Source organism: Zeugodacus cucurbitae, chromosome 2 (genome assembly GCF_028554725.1).
Source record: "Zeugodacus cucurbitae isolate PBARC_wt_2022May chromosome 2, idZeuCucr1.2, whole genome shotgun sequence".
Classification (NCBI taxonomy): Eukaryota; Metazoa; Arthropoda; class Insecta; order Diptera; family Tephritidae; genus Zeugodacus; species Zeugodacus cucurbitae.
The window spans coordinates 6,417,634-6,438,895 of record NC_071667.1 but is presented as its reverse complement, the minus strand read 5'-3'; the positions used below and the strand labels follow the sequence as shown (position 1 = coordinate 6,438,895).

Sequence of the window (21,262 nt, the reverse complement as noted above, 5' to 3'; positions counted from 1 at the left end):
TGCTTTCGAGCTTGTCAGACTATTTGACTGGCGAAAATTGGTATGCAAATACTTCCACTCATTCATGCAATCATTCTTGTGCTTAAGCGATTACTTATGTGTGCGTACATATGTATGTATATTCGAAACTGCGGTTACGTATTCTACATACGCAGATGCATAACTTGATTAACGCGGAAATGAGGTGAACGGAAACCGCAAGAAGGAATTATAGGTAGGGAATTAAAGTGTGAAACAAGCTACAGGGCGTATGAGTGACATTATGGTGATTCCAAAATATACATAAGCAGCTTCTTCTTAAAACAAAATAAAATAAAATAAAATAAAATAAAATAAAATAAAATAAAATAAAATAAAATAAAATAAAATAAAATAAAATAAAATAAAATAAAATAAAACAAGTAAGGAAGGGCTAAGTTCGGGTGTAACCGAACATTTTATACTCTCGCAATTTATTTATTTAATTTCATTATATAACACACAATTTGCCCACATATTCATACGTATATATGGTATAAAGTCCATTGAAAGTTGGAAACACTAATATTAGGTTAGAAGCACCGAGGTCATCGTGTTCGATACATGGGGCCTTTAAAACTTATGGTCCGATTTCGGCTATTTTTATAATGGGGCTGCCACACTATAAATGCAGTATTTATGCAAAGTTCTGCATCGATATCTTCACTAGTGCTTACTTTATATATTGTAAAGTTAACGATTCAGATCGTCTTCAAAGTTCTGGTATATAGGAAGTAGGCGTGGTTGCGAAGCGATTTGGAATATTTTCACAACATATCATTGGGATGTAAAGAAACTATCGCAAACCAAGTGTCATTGAAATCGGTCGAGTAGTTCCTGAGATATGGTTTTTGACCCATAACTGGGCGACGCCACGCCCATTTTCCATTTTGTAAAAAATCTGAGTGTAGCTTCTATCTGCCATTTCCCATGTGAAATTTAGTGTTTCTGGCGTTTTTGGTTAGTGAGCTAACCCACTTTTAGTAATTTTCAACCTAACCTTCGTATGGGAGGGGGCGTGGTTATTATCCGATTTCTGTCATTTTTGGACTGTATAACGGAATGCTTAAAAAAACGACTGCAGAAAGTATGGTTTATATAGCTCTATTGGTTTGCGAGATATATACAAAAAACCTATTTGAGGGAGGGGCCACGCCCACTTCCCCAAAAAAATTACATCCAAATATGCCTCTTCATAGTGCGATCCTTCATACCAGAATTTATTTCCATAGCTTTATTTATGGCTTAGTTATGGCACTTTATGTGTTTTCGGTTTTCGAGGGCGTGGCAGTGGTCCGATTTTGCTGATTTTCGAACTTAACCTTCTTATGGTGCCAAAGAACACGTGTTTCAAGTTTCATTAAGATATCTCCATTTTTACTCAAGTTACAGCTTGCACGAACGGACGGACAGACGGACGGACAGACAGACATCCGGATTTGAACTTTTCTTTCGTCACACTGATCATTTTGATATATATAACCCTATATCTAACTCGTTTAGTTTTAGGACTTACAACCAACCGTTATGTGGACAAAACTATAATACTCTCGTAGCAACTTTGTTGCGAGAGTATAATAAAATAAAATAAAATAAAATAAAATAAAAAAATCCAACTCAGCATAACTCATACGAAGTGTAAATGAAATATATTTTCCTTGTGCGTGTGTGTGTGCACAAAGGCGGTAACACCTGATTTTCTTATTCCACTGCGTATTTCTGAATTTTGTTGATCTTTTTGTTTCCATAAATCACTTATTTTATTGGTATAAAGTGCACTATGAGAGCCACTTTATCGAGGGCGGGGCGAATGAGTAACCACAGTATGATACACTTATATTTTTACTTTTTTAGTTTTGTACGCATTTGTTGGCAACTTAATACGAAGAGTTTGAGGTTGCATATCTGTAATTTTCAAGAAAAGATAATTTTCAAACAAAACAAGCGTTAACATGATTTTTACAAGTGTTTATATATATTTAAATAAATAATTAAGTTTTTGTTTTACACTGCTAAAGAAAATTATTATGGAATGAATGGCATACATATACATTTATTATAAAATTTCTCAATATAAAACCAATGCAATTGTGTTGTTGAAAACTTTTGTTGACATTTCTTAGACTTTTCTTACCATCCGCATCCACTTCAAATGTAATTCCACTTTAGATTCCACTTCCAACAGCACTTGTCTTCCAACTAGCAGCTGTATCAGCTAATAGATACTTGTAATCAGACCAAAGCAAACGTAACTTTTGAAGAAAAAATTAAGAAAATACCTAGCCAGCAATGCTCGCTCAACTAAACGTTCTGCCGCAATAAGCTATTTAATTTTTTGCCACTTGAAAATAAAATAAAAAACAACAGTAATAAAATATGAGGAAACAACTTTACAGCAGTTGAGCACAAGAAAGTAGTACTCTGCTCTCGTACTAGCTTCACATGCTGCACGTATTCCGGTAAAGCATTTTTGTTGTTGCCATACTTTTTGGTTTCCTGATTTCAACTATTATTACAGCCATGTTTTTGGCTTGTTGGCAACTTTAATTAGAAATAAATTAATGTAAAAAGTTTAAATTAGTTGGCGATGTGTAAGCGTGTAGCAGCTGTGTATGTATGAGTAGGTGCTTCAGTTGCTATGCTGGCATAAAACCCCAAAAATATATTACATTAAATTCATAATTGTTGCCAAATATGAGTTATTCAATTATGTTTCATTAAATTATTTTATTACGCATCCTTGCATTCACATACTAACTGACTTTTAGAACTCGATTGCACTTCAGTGGAATTTTGTAAATGTGAAAAATATTGCAAAGCCAAAAACTTTACATTTAACTACAAAAGCTTTAACTAAGTTTTCATTAAATTTGCTGTTTAACATACACATGTGAATATACTGTTGTGAAAATTAAATTGTGAACAAAAATAAAAAAATTTCAAGTATCACTTTTCGTTCTCTCTTATGTTTTATTTTCTATTAGCCTTTGTTGTCTGTCTTCAAGAGTCTTCGTGGTTTACTTTGTTATTGTAATTACTATATTATATGTATCTGTATTTTCAAAATAATCCAATGTCAGTCTATGATAACTTTTTAAATACTGTTCCCTGCAGAAAATATTCGATAGTGGAATTGTTGTGCTATTTTTATAATTCGAATGAATTTATCGCTAACATTTTTTGAGATTTTTTTCTGAATAAAAAAAAAAATGCATGAGTTTGCCTGAAGCAAATCTGCGGAATAACTATCACTAATTTAGTATGCTTTGTAATTTACTGAAGGCCATCACCGCAACAACTTTTTGATACCGTATCGTTGTGGTGCTCTGTGTGTTGTTTCATACTCGGTATTGACTTTATAAAGTTGCTTACTTATTCTCTTACTTCCAGCGTTATTTTCCACGAATTTCAACCAATGCAGCAGTGAGTTGCCAACGAGGTTACTTACACTATTTATATACTTCGTTCGTATCCGTTACCACAACAACAACTGAAGATAGCGTTGTGTAGCCATAGCCTTTTAAGGCATTGAATCATTGCCAGCGAATTAGTTAGTCAATTCGGATGTCCGTCCGTCCTTCCGTTCGTCCAACGCACCATGTATTTCAACTTACTGCCTTTTGCTTAGAGAATGTTTTCGAAAAGAAAACGTTAAGAAAGAAATGGAAAACTACTTGTTATTACTTTTATATATATATATGTTGTTGCTGGCCATTACTCTTATTTGTCCATAATCCTTTCTTATTGAAAAGTTTGCTGCTTTTATTTATATTTCGAGAGAATTTCTTTGCCATAAGTTTTCTACGCTACTTTATGCGAGAGGAAGGCATTATTTACCCCCCTTTTGGAACATAGAATGGCTGTGGGTTGTTATTATGGTGCGCTGATAGATTGTTGCAAAGCGAAGCAGTCGAAATGATTTGGCGTGTGTTCTTTTTCCATTTATTGTTGCTGTGATTTTTTATTTTAGAATATATGTATGTATACTGAATGAATGCAGTAATTTTAAATGTGAAGAAATTATAAACTTTATACAAAATGTAAACTCTGAAAAAGATTTTACCAACTTTTTCTGTGACAACAGATTTTAGACAGGCTTTTGGCTGAGTGAAATGTGAATATCATCCAATGAATACTATATAATATCTTGTTTTTTTTTTTCAATACAGTTGCCACCTACCAAAAAAATTGAAAACAATGTGTGCCAAATATCAGCCGTTTAGGCAACCTTTCAGAAAACATTTTGGTACTCTTTAATTTTCCATTTTTTAATTTTTTGGAGTTACATTATATCGAAAATTGGAAACTGCAGAAAAATATCGCTAAACACTCAATTGTTGTTAAATTGTTATAGAATTTATTTTTAAATTAAATACCCTGAGTTTATTTTACTCAGTAGTGCTGTGATTGTTATGCGCCTTGAGGTATGCTAATATAATACAAAAAACTATTTGTTTGCTGCATTGCTGCTTATAGCACCATAAATTTATTATGATTTGTAGAGACCGACCGATTAATTGGCCTTGGTATCGGCATAGGCCATATTTGGCCGATTCTTAGCCGATTCTTTCTACTTCTTTCGGATTATACTAAAATACATTTTTTTCTTTTTTGATTTCTTTAGAGCATAAAATTTGAATTATTCTGTTTACCATATAAAATACAGTGAATCACATTTGACTAAACTAACAATTCATCATGGTGATAATTAAAGTCCAGTATAAAGAAATTCAACAATTTTGCATTAATGAAAGGTTGTATTTAGCACTGCTAGAAACATTCGATTTATGTCAAATATGTACAGTTTTGTTTAAAGTTGTTGAGATTTTGAAGATAATGTCATAAAGTCACTATTATAGAAGCATTCGTAACTAGGCTAATTTATTTTTAAAAGTTTGCCATAGACAGGGTCACGTAATAATCACTTGGTGCTGGCCTGGACTATAATAAGGTGCATGGAAAAGAACCTCCCAAACAAGCTTCCGAAGTTTCTATTGAGTCACTATCACTATTTGCCGCCTTTCACAATGTAAGATATAAATGACCAAAGTCATCTCTTTGAAAATAACGGATTCTTTTTACTAGACCTACTATTTTCGAATATTGGCCTTAATGCTCATATTTGTCCTTAAGGGGTAACCCAGTGTAACCCATGAAAAATTAGGCGATTTTAGTGAATTTTTTTTAAAGAAAGTACTCGGTCGAATATTTCGAAGTTTTTTGGACATAATAAGGTGTACTTTCAACTATATTTTAAGATTTTTATTTTACAAAAATTTTGAAAAATAAAGGAGTTATGGGTTATCTTGGGAAGTGCCAAAAAAAAAGTTCCCCAACTGCTGACATGATTCCGGCCGAATGAATAACTGAAACACAAAAATTTAAAAAGGTTATTAAAGTTGAATATATTCCCTATACAATGACCCACGATTATTGAAAGATATCAAACATTAACAAAATGGCGTAGTTCTGAAAAAAATTTCGATTTTTTAGGTAAAAAATGGTCGTTTTTTAAATGCCAAATTGACAATTTTCAACAAATCAAAAAGATCGTAGGTCATTGTATAGTAAATATATTTAAGAACATTCAGTTTAAATTTGAAGTTGATCGGTCAATATGTCGTTGAGTTATGATGTCAGTAATTTTGTGAAAAGTCGTTTCGAGAAAAACGCGTTAAAAGTTGCGACTATAGCGGCTAATACATGTGAGCGATTGCTTTTTAGAACGCTGCCATTCAAAAACTATTCAAGATACGACCTTACCTTTCACAGGATATTTTTGAAATTATAAACTTTCGAATAAGCAAAAAATAAAAAAAAATCGATTTCTTGAAAATGTCACACCGGCATATCCCCTTAAAGGTAAAAAGCTATATTACTGATTGCAGATTCGTTTTGAGAAAACACGAATAACTTATTTGTTCTATCAACATATATCTTATGATAATCATTTATTTAGTTTTGAATATTAATTAAATCACTAAACAACTTCATATTTACATATGAATTGAGTTGTTTACCTATTTTGTGATGTTATTTGTATTTGTTTTTATTTTATGATTATACTAATTTACTAAATAATGTTGTTGATGAAAGAATCGGCAGCGGCATCGGCCGATTCTTTGCCAACTGGTCGATTAATCGGCATCGGCATCGGCCAAAGTTTGGGTATCTGTCGGACACCAATGATTTGGGCTTTTCTCTCGATTATATTTATGTTTTTAGCGAAATTATTATTTCTTTTGTAAATAAAAAAAATAAATAGTTATGTGTATTCCTATAAAAAAAAATATTATTATTATTATTTTGTGTAACTAAATGCACTTAATTTTAATAATATTTGCGTTTGACATATATGTACATATGTATGTGTGATAAAGTTTGGGTATTAAAAGACAGCTTTCACAGCTGGTGAAACATATTTTTTATATCCTTTTCGAATATGAAACTATTTCACTTTTTTAACTTTATAATTAAGTATAATAAAGTAAAAAATTAAATTAAATTTTTAAGCTCATCGAAGCTTCCTTTTCTCTAATATATATTATTATTAACCCCAAAATATAGTGTATTTAGTCTGCAAGTAAGTGGGTCATTAGACTTTAATTTACATGCTCGTCTCATTCAGTTTTTTAATAGATCCTCCTGTATATACAAACATCCATACGAACACGAGTAGTAGTTTGCACAAATAAAAGCGCATTAGACTGCACCTTAATTATGCAAACAAAGAGAAATTGAGAACTAAAGAAAAATGGAAATAAATATCAATGTAGTATTAAAACAGTTGCCATCATCGGTGGATTGGTTTCTATGGTTGACTGGTTGGCTGGTTGTCTCGTTGGTTGCACTATTGTTTGGTTTGTTGGTTGGTTGGTTGGTTGATTGGCTGGCTTACTGGCTTTTTGGTTAGCTTGGGCCATCGTTAAACAGTCTTACCCATACGAACCTCTTCTTGACTCATACTTGTATACTCGTAAGCATATCGGTTACGTTATGTATCAGGAGTATGAGGGATATTACACACTATATACTGACCCACTTAAGCGAAATGTAGAAACCGATTGCCGCTATTATTAACAACTCAATGCTTGTCGGCATCCATTGTTATGCAGATGACTTGCCTGCCGCCCCTGTGTGTTGCATTGCTACAGCTCGCTTCAATTGACTGGCAGTCCTCTTCGACTATGACTACCATATTTGTACGTTGTTGAGTTGCTGGTTTTCGAAAGTAGTATACACCATGTAGGAAAACTCCAATTTATAACTAGTACTATAAGAATTCTCATTAGTATAAAACAATATTACAAGAGCAGAACATTTAATTAACGGATTACATTATTAATATTTCGGATAATATGCTGATAAAAAATAAAAAAAATGGTTTATTTGATTCTAGCAGTTGTATAACCTATGTAATACTTTCACTAAGAACTTACTATTTATATAGATACTAGTTCTGCACTATATAAAACGGTGAATTCGCGTTATAATGCTATGTTCACTGGTTTATTAGATGAGAGAGAGAGAGAGAGAGAAAGAGTATAAATGTATACTTATACTTATCGCTCTGGAACCGAAACAATACACTACTTCATTTTCCTGCAGGGAGTGTTTAGATCACCAGCGCCTAATACTACTGCACTACGTTTTCACTCGCCATGACGTTGCCAACTGCATTTCGCAAACAAAAATCAAGAAAACAAAAAGTAATAGAAAAAAAATGGAGAAATTTTGCTTGCGCTACCGCCATCGATAGTTGGTGCCATGTTACTACAGAGTTTTACTCCCCTTTTCGCAGTCATTCCGCTCGTAGCATCATTCTTTGGCTTTTCCCTGCTAGCGAAACGCAAATGGTTGCATTCTACATGTCACTGCAAATGCGAAAATAAGTAAGAAAAATGTATTCATGACATAGAAATGAAAAAAAAACGATCGGGATTGGAAAAAAATTAAAAAATCGCAAAACATGTTAACACAAACAAAGAGAGACAAAGAGAGACAAAGAGAGACAAAGAGAGACAAAGAGAGAAAAAAAGAGCCGCACTCACCACACTTTTGCAAGTGGCAGCAAGCATTACACATTAACATTTCAACGAGAGAAATGTTGTGGCAAATGATGCCTGAAAATTTAATATCCGCCGTTGGAAATAAAAAATATATGAAAAACCGGGAAACTATACACAATTTGCTACAAGGGAGTTATTTTGCTCACTCTGACATTCATTTTTGAGAGAGGTTCCTTAGAGCTTTTAAAATTCATTCATTTTAGTACGCACTCAAGGTGGCACTTTTTCGCTTCCGACATTCAACAATTCTTTTCATTTATTTTAACTTTTTATAAATGATGAGTACAAGTACACCGGTGATCTAGGTACATTGGCCATATTTTATTTTAAAAGCTCGTGAGACCTAGTGCTACGCTTTATATATTATGTTATGTCAACGATGAGAGAGAGAAAGGCAGAGATTGAAAAAGTTAAAGACAAATACAGAGTGTGGGGAATAGAGAGAGAGATAGAGAAAATGAGGCAGTTATCGAAAGAAGAATTTGCTACGCTCTTTCCGGTTTTCCATTAGAAAGAGATGGAAAAAAGTAGAGAGAGGGGGAATAGCAAGAGAAAAGAGAGAAGGATATAGTTACCGAAATGGTAGTGTGCTTTGGTAACAATACACTATAAAATAAGATCTGTAGTAGTTGGAAAAATATTCAACTTTATTTCTTTAAATTTCTTCTCATTCTTCTCTTCTTTATTCGATATTCTCTTTTATTACATATACTAATTGATTATAAATATATACTTTTTCCTACCCCTAAAGCATTATTTGTATTTGTAAAATTTGAATTTAAAGCGAATATCGGGTAAAAAAAACTATACGGTTACAATTTAAAAGTATTCCTTTGACTATTTACTTTGTTGCTGATGCGCAATTTTGCCAATTTGCAATTGGCAAACAATTTTAAAATACATTGTTTTCACATATTCTCACTTCACCACTATTTATTGTAGCAAATTAAAAAGAGAAATTGAAAACATGTCGCTGGGAAAAGCATATTTTTTGCATTGAATATTTATACTCTCACAACAAATGTTGCTAAAGAGAGTATTATAGTTTTGTTCACATAACGGTTGTTTGTAACACCCAAAACTAAACGAGTTAGATATAGGGATAGGGATTATATATACCAAAGTGATCAGGGTGAAGAGTGGAGTTCAAATCCGAATGTCTGTCTGTCCGTCCGTCCGTCCGTCCGTCTGTGCAAGCTGTAACTTGAGTTAAAATAAAGATATCTTGATGAAACTTGACGCACTTATTTCTTGGCACCATAGGAAGGTTGCTTTCGAAAATGAGCAAAATCGGACCACTGCCACGCCCACAAAATGGCGAAAACCGAAAACACCTAAAGTGCCATAACTAAGCCATAAATAAAGCTATGGAAATAAAATTTGGTATGAAGGATCGCACTATGAAGGGGCCCGCCCCCTACTAAGTTTTTTAAACATATCTCGCAAACCAATAGAACTATATAAACCAAACTTTCTGCAGTCGTTTTTTTTAGCCACTTCCTAATACAGTCCAAAAACGAAAGAAATCGGATCATAACCACGCCCATCTCCCATACAAAAGTTAGGTTGAAAATTACTAAAAGTGGGTTAACTCCCTAACGTAAAACGTCAGAAACACATAAAAAATGGCAGATAAAAGCTGCACTCAGATTTATTTACAAAATGGAAAATGGGCGTGGCGTCGCCCACTTATGGGTCAAAAACCATATCTCAGAAACTACTCGACCGATTTCAATAAAACTTGGTTTGTAATAGTTTCCTTACATCCCAATGATATGTTGTGAAAATAGGCCAAATCGCTTCACAACCATGCCTACTTCCTATATACCAGAACTTTGAAGACAATCTGACTCGTTTACTTTACAATATATAAAGTAAGTACTAGTGAAGATATCGGTGCAGAACTTTGCACAAATACTACGTTTATAGTGTGGCAGCTCCATTCTAAAAATCGCCGAAATCGGACCATAGGTTTTCAAGGCCCCCATATATCGAACATGAGGACCTCGGTGCTTCTAACCTAATATTATGGTTTCCAACTTTCGATGGACTATATACAATATATATGTAATATATAATCGTAAATAAATAAATTGCGAGAGTATAAAATGTTCGGTTACACCCGAACTTAGCCCTTCCTTACTTGTTTTTATTTGCTTTTGAGAGTTAGTTTGTGGAAACCTACAAATAAAGCTGTAAATTGATTTCATAATATCTAGTAAAAACACTTATTTAACCTCGCGACATAAACTCTAGTTTAAGGACGACGATGAAAAGTCAAACTAGACAACCGCGAACTAAATTTTAAAAATAAAATGATCAAATTTCTAGAATAACGGGTTTATATCTCCATAAACTCAAAAAAGGTGTTTAAAGCTAGTTAGATTAAACACAATAGAAGTTCTACTGTATTACTCAAAAGGGTGCGCACAAAGGGCTTTCATTGACAGCTACCAACGCAATTTTCCGCCAAAATCCAAACTTTTAACAAAAACTGGTGCTAAAACCTTAAAAAATGTACGATTGCGGCGCTTTGCTTACCATCCAAGCTGCACTGCCAAGGCTGATTGTCAGGTCAGTTAACCGGCGGCTTGGCTGCCAAAGTGGAAGGCTAGTTTTTGCGCATTTTCATGTCGACTTTTAACCTTTTTCACTTAAATTTTTAGGCATTCTTCGAAGTTATTTGTGCTGAGCTAGGATTGTATATGTACTACCTCGAACTGTAGATAGTACGCGAGTGAATGCTTACGGTTGTTTTGATTTCCACTTCACTTACTGTAGCTATGCTTCCCTTTGGGGTGCATGTACTCTTTTGCCACAGACACAAACTGTGTGTGTGTGCCGAGAACAACAAGTTCCTGAAGCGGATGGGTAGAAGATAGGAAAATTTGAAAAAAATAACAAATGCTACGAATAGAAAGTTTAATGCTCCCTTGGCGCGTTGGCTTGATTTGCTTTGTGTACGCAAACGAATATCGTACGAATCCCCCAAGCGGCCATATCTACGAACGCCTGTATTAAATTTTCCATCATTTTCCCGCCGAACTGTATGTGGCATGCCACAGTTTCATCAACGCTGCAGTTGGTAAGTCAGTTAGAAGTCGGCCGGTTTTTTGTTATCGATTTTCTTAAATCTAAAAACCATTTGCGCATTTCAGCATTTGATTTAGTTGCTTTTGATTGGATTTGTTGTAGAGTACACAACGTGTGGCAGCACAAAACGCTGCTCTCATGTGTCTAAGTAGGTATACGCGTAGGTTTGTTGGGGTTATGGCTGCCACAATAAATAACGGCAACTGAAAAATACGCTCAAATTCATCTAATAACAATAAATGGCGGTATTTCTCGTTTGATGCCTGACTGCGCCCCACTCTTCGTCACTCAGCCGCAAGCATACTGAGGCACATATTTCTGTGTGTGTGTGTACATGTAAATTCAAAACAAATAACCCAAAACAGAGGCAGAGGCAGTCGCCACTTGCCGCTGTTAGCTCACCCAAATTCTGTTTTCGGCTGCCGGCTTTATGGTATTTTTTTCCTAACCGAGTTTAGTACCCACCTAGCTAGTGGGGGCATGCCGCAGAAGTGGCAAATTTAACAGTGCCAAAGGGTGGCTAGACACACGCATACTTACGCATTTGAACTTGCAAGTCTAGCTTGACTGCCTGCATCCGCCGTACAGTGGGCCAAGTGATGCCTGGATAGAAATTATGTGAATTTATTACTAGAAAATTTTATTTTTCTAATTCTAGTTTGTAAATATGGAATCAAATTTAATTCTACCAATTTTTATTCACTAAACTTAAAGCAATTTTCCATTAAAAGCATATTTTTAATCTAAATTATCTGAGTTCTAATCCACTGTACAGCTTTATGAACTTTTTTATGTGCCATTTTTCGTTTAGAATTATGCTTTGAAGTTTTTTTTCTATACGTAGGTATGTATGCATGAATATGTGGTGCGTTGCAGCCGGTGGCATGCTAAAAGGGTGTCTAAAGCAATTTGGCGCTGTCAAACGAAAAGAAAGAAATGGCATTCATTGCAACACTATTAAACAAATTGGTAAATACGCATGCAACAATGCACACAATTTTGCTGATGCTATGTGTCTCTGTGTATGCGAATATATTCATTTTTGAGGAGGGTGGTTTTTGCTTAGATTTGCGTGAGCGCAATTTTAAAATTTAATGCTTCAATTAGTCGCGTTACATATGTAGCTCTTTTGTAATAGGACTTCACTAGAAATTTGTTTCAAATACCAATATAACCTATTTGTAGCATTATGTATCAAACTTAGGATTATATATTTGGTTTTCTCCCTTTTTATGCTCTCATATGGAATGGATATTCATAAGTAAGGTATTGTCTCAAAGGCAGTGAGTGGCACTATATATTAATAAAAGTGGGCGCGGCTCATCCGTTGGGTAGAATTTCGTGAAAGATATTTTTCTAATAAAAAAAAATAGTAACTTTTTTAAGATATTTTTTCGAAAATTTAAAAACGAATTAAGTCTTGAATTTAATATTAAAAAAAAAATTAAGTAGAAACAAAGGTGTTTCTTAGAAGTATGTTGTCAGACCTTAAAAATAATAGTAATACTCAATTTTTTTTCAAATTTAAAATATATATGAAATATTAGCAGACGTCAAACTTAAGTCTTTGCTTAATTTTCCTTGAAGTTTTCAATTCGCTTTATTGCCCATAAGTTGGCCAACATTTGCATTCATTTACGTGTTGTTGTTGTATCTTCTGCCTATGCATAAATTATTGCATGCAATTTAAAAGTTTTAAAACTTTTAAGCCACATTGAAAATAAAATATCATCCTTCATTTGGCACAAATTCTGATATTACCATTGCAAACACACACACACACACAGCCACACTCGCTGGCATTATGAGTAGTCAGTGGCGCTTTGCCTCGACTCATGCCGATTGCGGTGCATTGTGTGACACAAAAAGACGCTGAAAATCGATTGCTCGCCACCAAGCGGTCAACCAGCTCAATAACTATCCAGCCATTTCGCCGCTCTGGCTAACCAAAATACATCCTCGTTGCACGCTTTGCGGCCACTCGTTGTGGAATGTGTGAATCTGTTGCATTCTACTGCGCCACTGCGTACACACGCACACACGCTGAGGTTGGCGCGTTGCCAACAATAATAAAGTGTTCACAAATTATTATGGTTACAGTTTGCAGCAAAAGTGACAACAACAAAAACCACAAATTCGATGGTATTTCGTGTATTATGAATTGCTTAGCGTTTTGAACCGTTTAGTAGCGAACTGATAGAGTTTTTTGCACTGTTTTGCTTTGTTTTTTACTAATGACAGTGTGTGTGTGCTAAAACCTATGCATGTTGAGTCTATGTCAGCTTTTCAGTTTATTTACTTTTGCTAAGTGACATTCCATTTTGGAATAATTATTTTAAAATTTCTTTGTTTATAGTCTACAAACTGTAATTTCAACCACTTAAGATAAATAATAAACCGCTGATTGCCTGCTATTTTATGATAATTGAATTTGTGCGTAGTAAATAACAGCCACTCCAGCATCTCCTTTGGTGACTATCACCACCAATGCTGGTATGAAACAGAAAATGCCAGAAAGAAAAATGGAAATCACTACTGAATATAATAGCAGAATTAGCCAGCAGCTGGCTTCTTGGCTGTGAAATGTTATTAAAATATACTGAAATCCCACTCCTACACAACCACAAAAACAATAAATACAACTGTTGATATGTCCACAATTCGAATTCATGCTTCGAGGCATGCTTTCAATTCTTTTATCTTCCTTCCGCACTTTTTCTTCAGTTATTTGCTTACTTTTTGCTCTGTTTCATAACTTAACAATTTCTTGCCTCTTTTTTCTTGACTGTGTGTTATTTTTGATATTTTATCTCGGTTCTACTTCTCTTAACTTCTTCGTTAGCGTACACAATCCTACAGTTTCTTTTTAGTTTATTTATCGTGGAAAATTGGCCACTTGTCGAACCAATGTGTAGTTCTGTGCTACATACATATTTGCTGGATGGGTGGCCAATAAGAAAGTTTTTCAAAATCATAAGAAAAATTTTTAAGAGTTGGTGTGATGTTATCATATTATTTTTTTAATATTCGCAGCAAACCCGTTTTGAATGGATTAAGTTTTAATAAATTGCCATCAGTGATTAGGTTAGTTTTTGGAACTAAACCAATATTTTTTTCGAGGTTAAACCTTACTATACAATGAATCGAAGTATAGATGATGTAACCTTCAAATCCCTCAACAAATATTGAGTTATTATTATATTATATTTATATAGTTTGTTATCATTGGTTTATGCTGTAACAAGTTCCTATTGGGTACTTATTTATTGACCGGGCAGTTTTTTATTTCAACTGATGTTTTTCTTACTGTTTTCTTCATTTTTTATTTCTCTTAAGAATAAATTCTTTGATTTCCCATTGGATTTTGTCCGTTTCTGTAATCTGCAGGAAAATAGAAAAATTACAACATAGAGCATTTTTAATGCGATTTCCTAAAACTCTGATATTATTTTCGTATAATTTCAATTAAAATGATGAAATAAAATAAATCGAATAATATTATAGTTTTGATATCTAATCCTTTTTCTATGCTCCTTTTCGTCGTTTCGTCTAACCAATATAACTTGTGTATGTATGTATGTATGATTGGCGTTGCAACCGTTTAGCCGGTTATAGCCGAATCGACGATAGTGCGCCACCTCTCTCTCTCCTTCGCAGTTCGGCGCCAGTTGGAGATCCCAAGTGTAACCAGGTCGCTCTCCACCTGGTCCCTCCAACGGAGCGGAGGCCTTTCCCTTCCTCGGCTTCCTCCGGCGGGTACTGCATCGAACACTTTCAGAGCTGGAGTGTTTTCGTCCATTCGGACAACATGACCTAGCCAGCGTAGCCGCTGTCTTTTTATTCGCTGAACTATGTCAATGTCGTCGTATAACTCGTACAGCTCATCGTTCCATCGTCTGCGGTATTCGCCGTTGCCAATGTTCTGAGGACCATAAATCTTGCGCAAAATTTTCCTCTCGAAAACTCCTAGTGTCGTCTCATCTGATGTTGACATCGTCCAAGCTTCTGCACCGTAGAGCAGGACGGGAATGATAAGCGACTTGTAGAGCTTGATTTTGGTTCGTCGAGAGAGGACTTTACTGTTCAATTGCCTACTCAGTCCAAAGTAGCACCTGTTGGCAAGAGTTATTCTGCGCTGGATTTCGAGGCTGACATTGTTCGTGTTGTTGATGCTGGTTCCCAGGTATACGAAATTATCTACGACCTCGAAGTTATGACTGTCAACAGTGACGTGGGAGCCAAGACGCGAATGCGCCGACTGTTTGCTTGATGACAGGAGATATTTCGTCTTGTCCTCATTCACCTCCAGACCCATTCGCTTCGCCTCCTTATCCATGCGGGAAAAAGCAGAACAAACGGCGCGGTGGTTGCTTCCGATGATATCAATATCATCGGCGTACGCCAGGAGCTGTACACTCTTGTAGAAGATTGTACCTTCTCGGTCTAGCTCTGCAGCTCTTATAATTTTTTCCAGCATCAGGTTAAAGAAGTCGCACGATAGTGACCTCGTCTGAAACCTCGTTTGGTATCGAACGGCTCGGAGAGGTCCTTCCCAATCATGACGGAGCTTTTGGTGTTGCTCAACGTCAATTTACACAGCCGTATTAGTTTTGCGGGGATACCGAATTCAGACATCGCGGCGTAAAGGCAGCTCCTTTTCGTGCTGTCGAAAGCAGCTTTAAAATCGACAAAAGGGTGGTGTGTGTCGATCCTCTTTTCACGGGTCTTCTCCAAAATTTGGCGCATGGTGAATATCTGGTCAGTTGTCGATTTTCCAGGGCTAAAGCCACACTGATAAGGTCCAATCAGTTTGTTGACGGTGGGCTTTAGTCTTTCACACAGTACGCTCGATAGAACCTTGTTTGCGATATTTAGGAGGCTGATCCCACGGTAATTGGCGCAGATTGTGGGATCTCCCTTTTTATGGATTGGGCAGAGCACACTGAGATTCCAATCGTCAGGCATGCTTTCTTCCGACCATATTCTGCAAAGAAGCTGATGCATGCACCTTATCAGTTCTTCGCCGCCGTATTTGAATAGTTCTGCCGGTAATCTATCGGCCCCCGCTGCTTTGTTGTTCTTCAAGCGGGTAATTGCTATTCGAATTTCTTCATGGTCGGGTAATGGAACATCTGTTCCATCGTCATCGATTGGGGGATCGGGTTCGCCATCTCCTGGTGTTGTACTCTCACTGCCATTCAGCAGGTCGGAGAAGTGTTCCCTCCATAATCCCAGTATGCCCTGGACATCGGTTACCAGATTACCACCTTGGTCTCTACATGAGGATGCTCCGGTCTTGAAACCTTCGTTCATTTTTTTGTCTGCAGATGCGTCTCGCTTCCCTCTTCAGCTCTCGGTATCTATCTTGTGTATGCAATAATGGTTAAAATGACAATGCTTTTATATTTAGTTGCATTACGCACATACATACATATTTAATTATTATTAGCACTATTGTTTTTGATGCTACTCTTGCAGCTCTGCAACATGTGTCAGACACATTCAATGAACATTCACCATGAGCAGCTCAACTCTGTTGTTGGTGTTGTAGTTGTGGTACATGATATTGTTGTTTCAACCACCATCTTACCCACTTATTTAATATCATGCATGTTATTATATCATTTGGTATGAAAGGAGTATTTATCAACGCAACATGGCAAGTTCATAGACGGAAAATAAATCTGCCTACAACAACAATAACAACAACATACTGCAACTACTCACATAGAAGTGAATTGAACTATTAATGTTCTCGACATGTCTCAATGTACTGGCAACCATTGCTTGACATAATTAGAACAAACTACTGATAGAAATTCGAAACACACACATGCATATCTCTTGCATTTATTGCACTAACCAAGCAACAAAAATATATGTTTTAATAAAATATTTTATATATATATAAATATTTTGTATTGCAATGTTGCATGCAGATTTTATACTCAGACTTATTTAAGCAATGAAATAACCCATATTCGGATTTTTTAATTGAAAAAAAAAACAAGTAAGGAAAGGCTAAGTTCGGGTGCAACCGAACATTTTACACTCTCGCAATTTATTGATATATGTGACCTGGTCTACGGAAAGGGGGCTTAGGTGTCAAAAAATCAATTTTCACTTTTTAGTTGATTCGGATGGAAGATGAGAGTTGTTAATTTTTAACAGCTGTTTCCCAGAAAACTAGTTTTCACACGTTAGCTCCCTTTTCGTAGACTAGGTCACATATTTTTATTAAGATAACACACAATTTGACCCAATTTGAAAATCCTATAATTAGGTATATGAGAGAGAGTGTAACTTCCCCTACACTATTAGAAGAAAAATATTTCCTCTAAATTAAATAAAGATACCTGAGAGATTTACCGAAATTTTCGATGAAAAATTACCATGGGACACTGAATTCTTCATATTCGGTATTCGCGGCTTTGAAAAGTTATAGTCCGATTTCGACATTTTTTTCACAAGTGATGCCACAGATCATATACAGTATTTGTGTAAAGTTGTATTTCGCTATCTTCATTGGTTCCTTATGTATATATTATAAAGTGAAGGAATAAGATGGAGTTCAAAATTGAGTTACATGGGGAGTTGTCGTGGTTGTGAACCGATTTCATCCATTTTCCACACGTGTCATCAGGGTGCCAAGAAAATAATATATACCGAATTTCATTCGAATCGGTCGAGTAGTAAGTGGGCGATGCCACGCCCATTTTCCATTTTGTAAAAAAATATGAGTACAGCTCCCTTCTGCTATTTCTTCTGCAAAATGTAGTGTCTCTGACGTTTTTCGTTAGTTAGTTAACCCACTTTTAGTAATTTTCAACCTAACCTTGAATGGGAGGTGGGCGTGGTTATTATCCGATTTCAACTATTTTCTTGGTGTGTGGTGGGGTATGTAAGAGAACCGACTGCAGAAAGTTTGGTTTATATAGCTTTATTGGATTGCGAGTTAAATACAAATAACCGATTTGTGGGCGGGACACGCCCACTTTCCCAAAAAAATTACATCCAATTATGCCCCCTCCTAGTGCGATCCTTTATTCCAAGTTTTACTTTTATAACTTCATTTATGGCTTAGTTATGACACTTTATGTGTTTTTGGTTTTCGTCATTTTGTGGGCGTGGCAATGGTCCGATTCCGCCCATTTTCGAACTTAACCTTCTTATGGAGCCAAGGAATATTTGTGCCAAGTTTCGTCAAGATATCTTAATTTTTACTCAAGTTACAGCTTGCACAGACGGACAGACATCCGGATTTCAAATCTACTCGTCACTCTGATCACTTTGGTATATAGACTCTATATCTAACTCTTTTAGTTTTAGGTGTTACAAACAACCGTTATGTGAACAAAACTATAATACTCTCTTTAGCTACTTTGTTGCGAGAGTATACTAACAACAAAAATAAAATTTGGAAGAAAATACTCCTGTAAAAATAACAAATGATAAAATAATTATTTTATGGATAGTTTCAGCCAAATTTGTGTATACACATACATATGCTATTACATGCATATATACATATTTGCATTAAAATAATTTCAAATTCTACCTTAGTTGGGTCTGCATTCAAATTAAAGATATTTAATTTCATACATATGCATGTATGTACATAGAGTGGTGGTTCAAAAATTAACGGGAATTCTAAAATTTATAATTTCACTCATTTTCGCCACCAAGGTAGAGTATATCCTCACTTAATTTTGCTAAGATATCCTACATATTAACCGATATATGCGCAATAAAGCCCATCGTATTTTTGAAAATCCTTGTATGAGGTATATGGGAGCTACGGGAAGTTATTACACGATTTTACCAATTTTTGGTACAGAGACGGACTATTAGAAGAAAAAGATTCCCTATGAATTAAATTGTAATATCGGAGAGATTTACTGATATTATTCCGTGAATATTTACCCTTAGGCACTGAGTTCTTCATGTTCGACATCCGGTGCCTTGAAAAGATATTGTTCGGTTTAGACAATTTTCCAAACCTCAAATACAGTATTTGTGTCAAATTTTGTTCCGCTATCTGCATTGGTTCCCCATGTATATATTATAAAGTGAAGGAATCAGATGGAATTCGAAATTGAGTTATATGGGAACTAGGCGTGGTTGTGAACCGATTTCATACATTTTTCATCTGAAATCGGTCGGATTGTTTCTGAGATATGGTTTTTGACCCATAATTTTTTTAATGCAGATTTCAAATTTGGTGGGAATTGGTAGCTCCTCCAATTAGTAGCTCCTGTGCTTTTGACAAAATAGTGGGCGACGCCACGTACAAATTACATCCTTTTTTACAAATTTGAGTGTATCTCTTCTGTACCATCTTTACAATAACATTTAGTGTTTTCAAAGCATTTTTAATAATTTCGACATAACCTTTACATGGAAAGTGTGCTGTGGTTATAATCTGATTTCACCCATTTTCATAAAATTTAGGGAAATGTTTGTCGTAAGTCTGGTTGATAAAGCTTTAGTAGTTTACGAGATATTAATTACTGAGGGACGGACAGAGAGTCAACCGGATTTCAATTAGTCACGTCCTGATTATTTTAAGATATATATATATATTATATATATAGGTGTTACAAATAATCGTTAAATGAAAAAAAAACTATTATACTCGCTGTGCAACATGTTGCGAGAGTATAAAGATATTTATTATCGCCGAATAGTTTAATTAACGTCATTACAAAAGCATTACTAAAATAACGAAAACATTAAAATTTATTTAAATCCATTGCGCTTGTGATTGTTAATGAGATTAATGCGCAGAGCAATTCACAAACATATAACATACATACACACAGAATTGAAAATAATATTTGAACTCCAGTCAATTTTCTCATTAATATTAATTATATTATCCGTTAATTTTAATAATCATATATCAATACAAACATGTATATATGAATGTATAATATACAGAGTTAGTCAAAATTATTTACACATCGGTGGTTTTTTTACAAGTTTCACACAAAAAGCTTTCGCTTGTTGTTATTGTTGTTGTAAACCTTGATCTATTCTCGAGCGAATGAAGCTGGTTTGGCAAGAATAGCTGGAAATATGGCGGAGAAATAAGCAAATGAACTGAAGACTCGGAGTAGTCAAAAGTATTTACACACATCATGAACTCTATTATCCTGTTCTTAATGAATGCTAATTTTTTTAATTTTAATGTTTAGTCTAATTTTAACTAACTCTGAAGCCGAAACCCGAGTCTTAAACTTAGTAACAGTCTCCAATCTAGTTTTAATCGATAATTCCTTTGTTTTCGACATTTTATTTACCAATTTTTATATTTTATGGCTGTGTTAGGTTGTTATGAATGCAATATAATCGAATTACTACTCTGGCTTAAACCAAATCCAAGGATAAAGGCTAGATCACCGTGTGTAAATACTTTACCGCGTATTTCTCCGCCATATTCTTGCCAAACCGACTTCATTCGCTCAGGAATATATCAAGGTTTACAACAACATAGCATTTTGTTACCCTGCGACAACAACAACAAGCGAAAGCTTTCTCTGTGAAACTTGTAAAAAAACGTCCGATGTGTAAATAATTTTGACTACCTCTGTATATGTTGTGCTTGTTAAAAAAACAAGTAAGGAAGGGCTAAGTTCGGGTGTAACCGAACATTTTATACTCTCGCAATTTATTTATTTAACTTAATTTATATTATATAGTACACAATTTGACCCACACATTCGTTATATATGTTATATAAAGTCCATTGAAAGTTGGAAACCCTAATATTAGGTTAGAAGCACCGAGGTCCTAATGTTCGATATATGGGGCCTTGAAAACATATGGTCCGATTTTGGCGATTTTTAGAATGGGGCTCCACTCGTCATCCTGATCATTTATATATATATAACCCCATATCTAACTCTTTTATTTCTTGGTGACACAAACAACCGTTATGTGAACAAAACTATAATACTCTGTGCAACAGGTTGCGAGAGTATAATAATTACAAATATTTATGAATTCAAAATCTAACTTTTCTCTTGAGATATTGTTATTATCGAACCTAATGAAGGGTCGACGTGGTAAAAGTTCATCTA

At 35.0% G+C, this 21,262-nt stretch overlaps 1 protein-coding gene across 1 annotated transcript in view; it reads left to right on the top strand.

The window, feature by feature from the left end:
• Nucleotides 1–21,262, top strand: part of LOC105214052 (protein tincar) — a 143,981-nt gene that overhangs the window by 71,716 nt on the left and 51,003 nt on the right. The gene's annotated exons all lie outside the window — the stretch shown is intronic.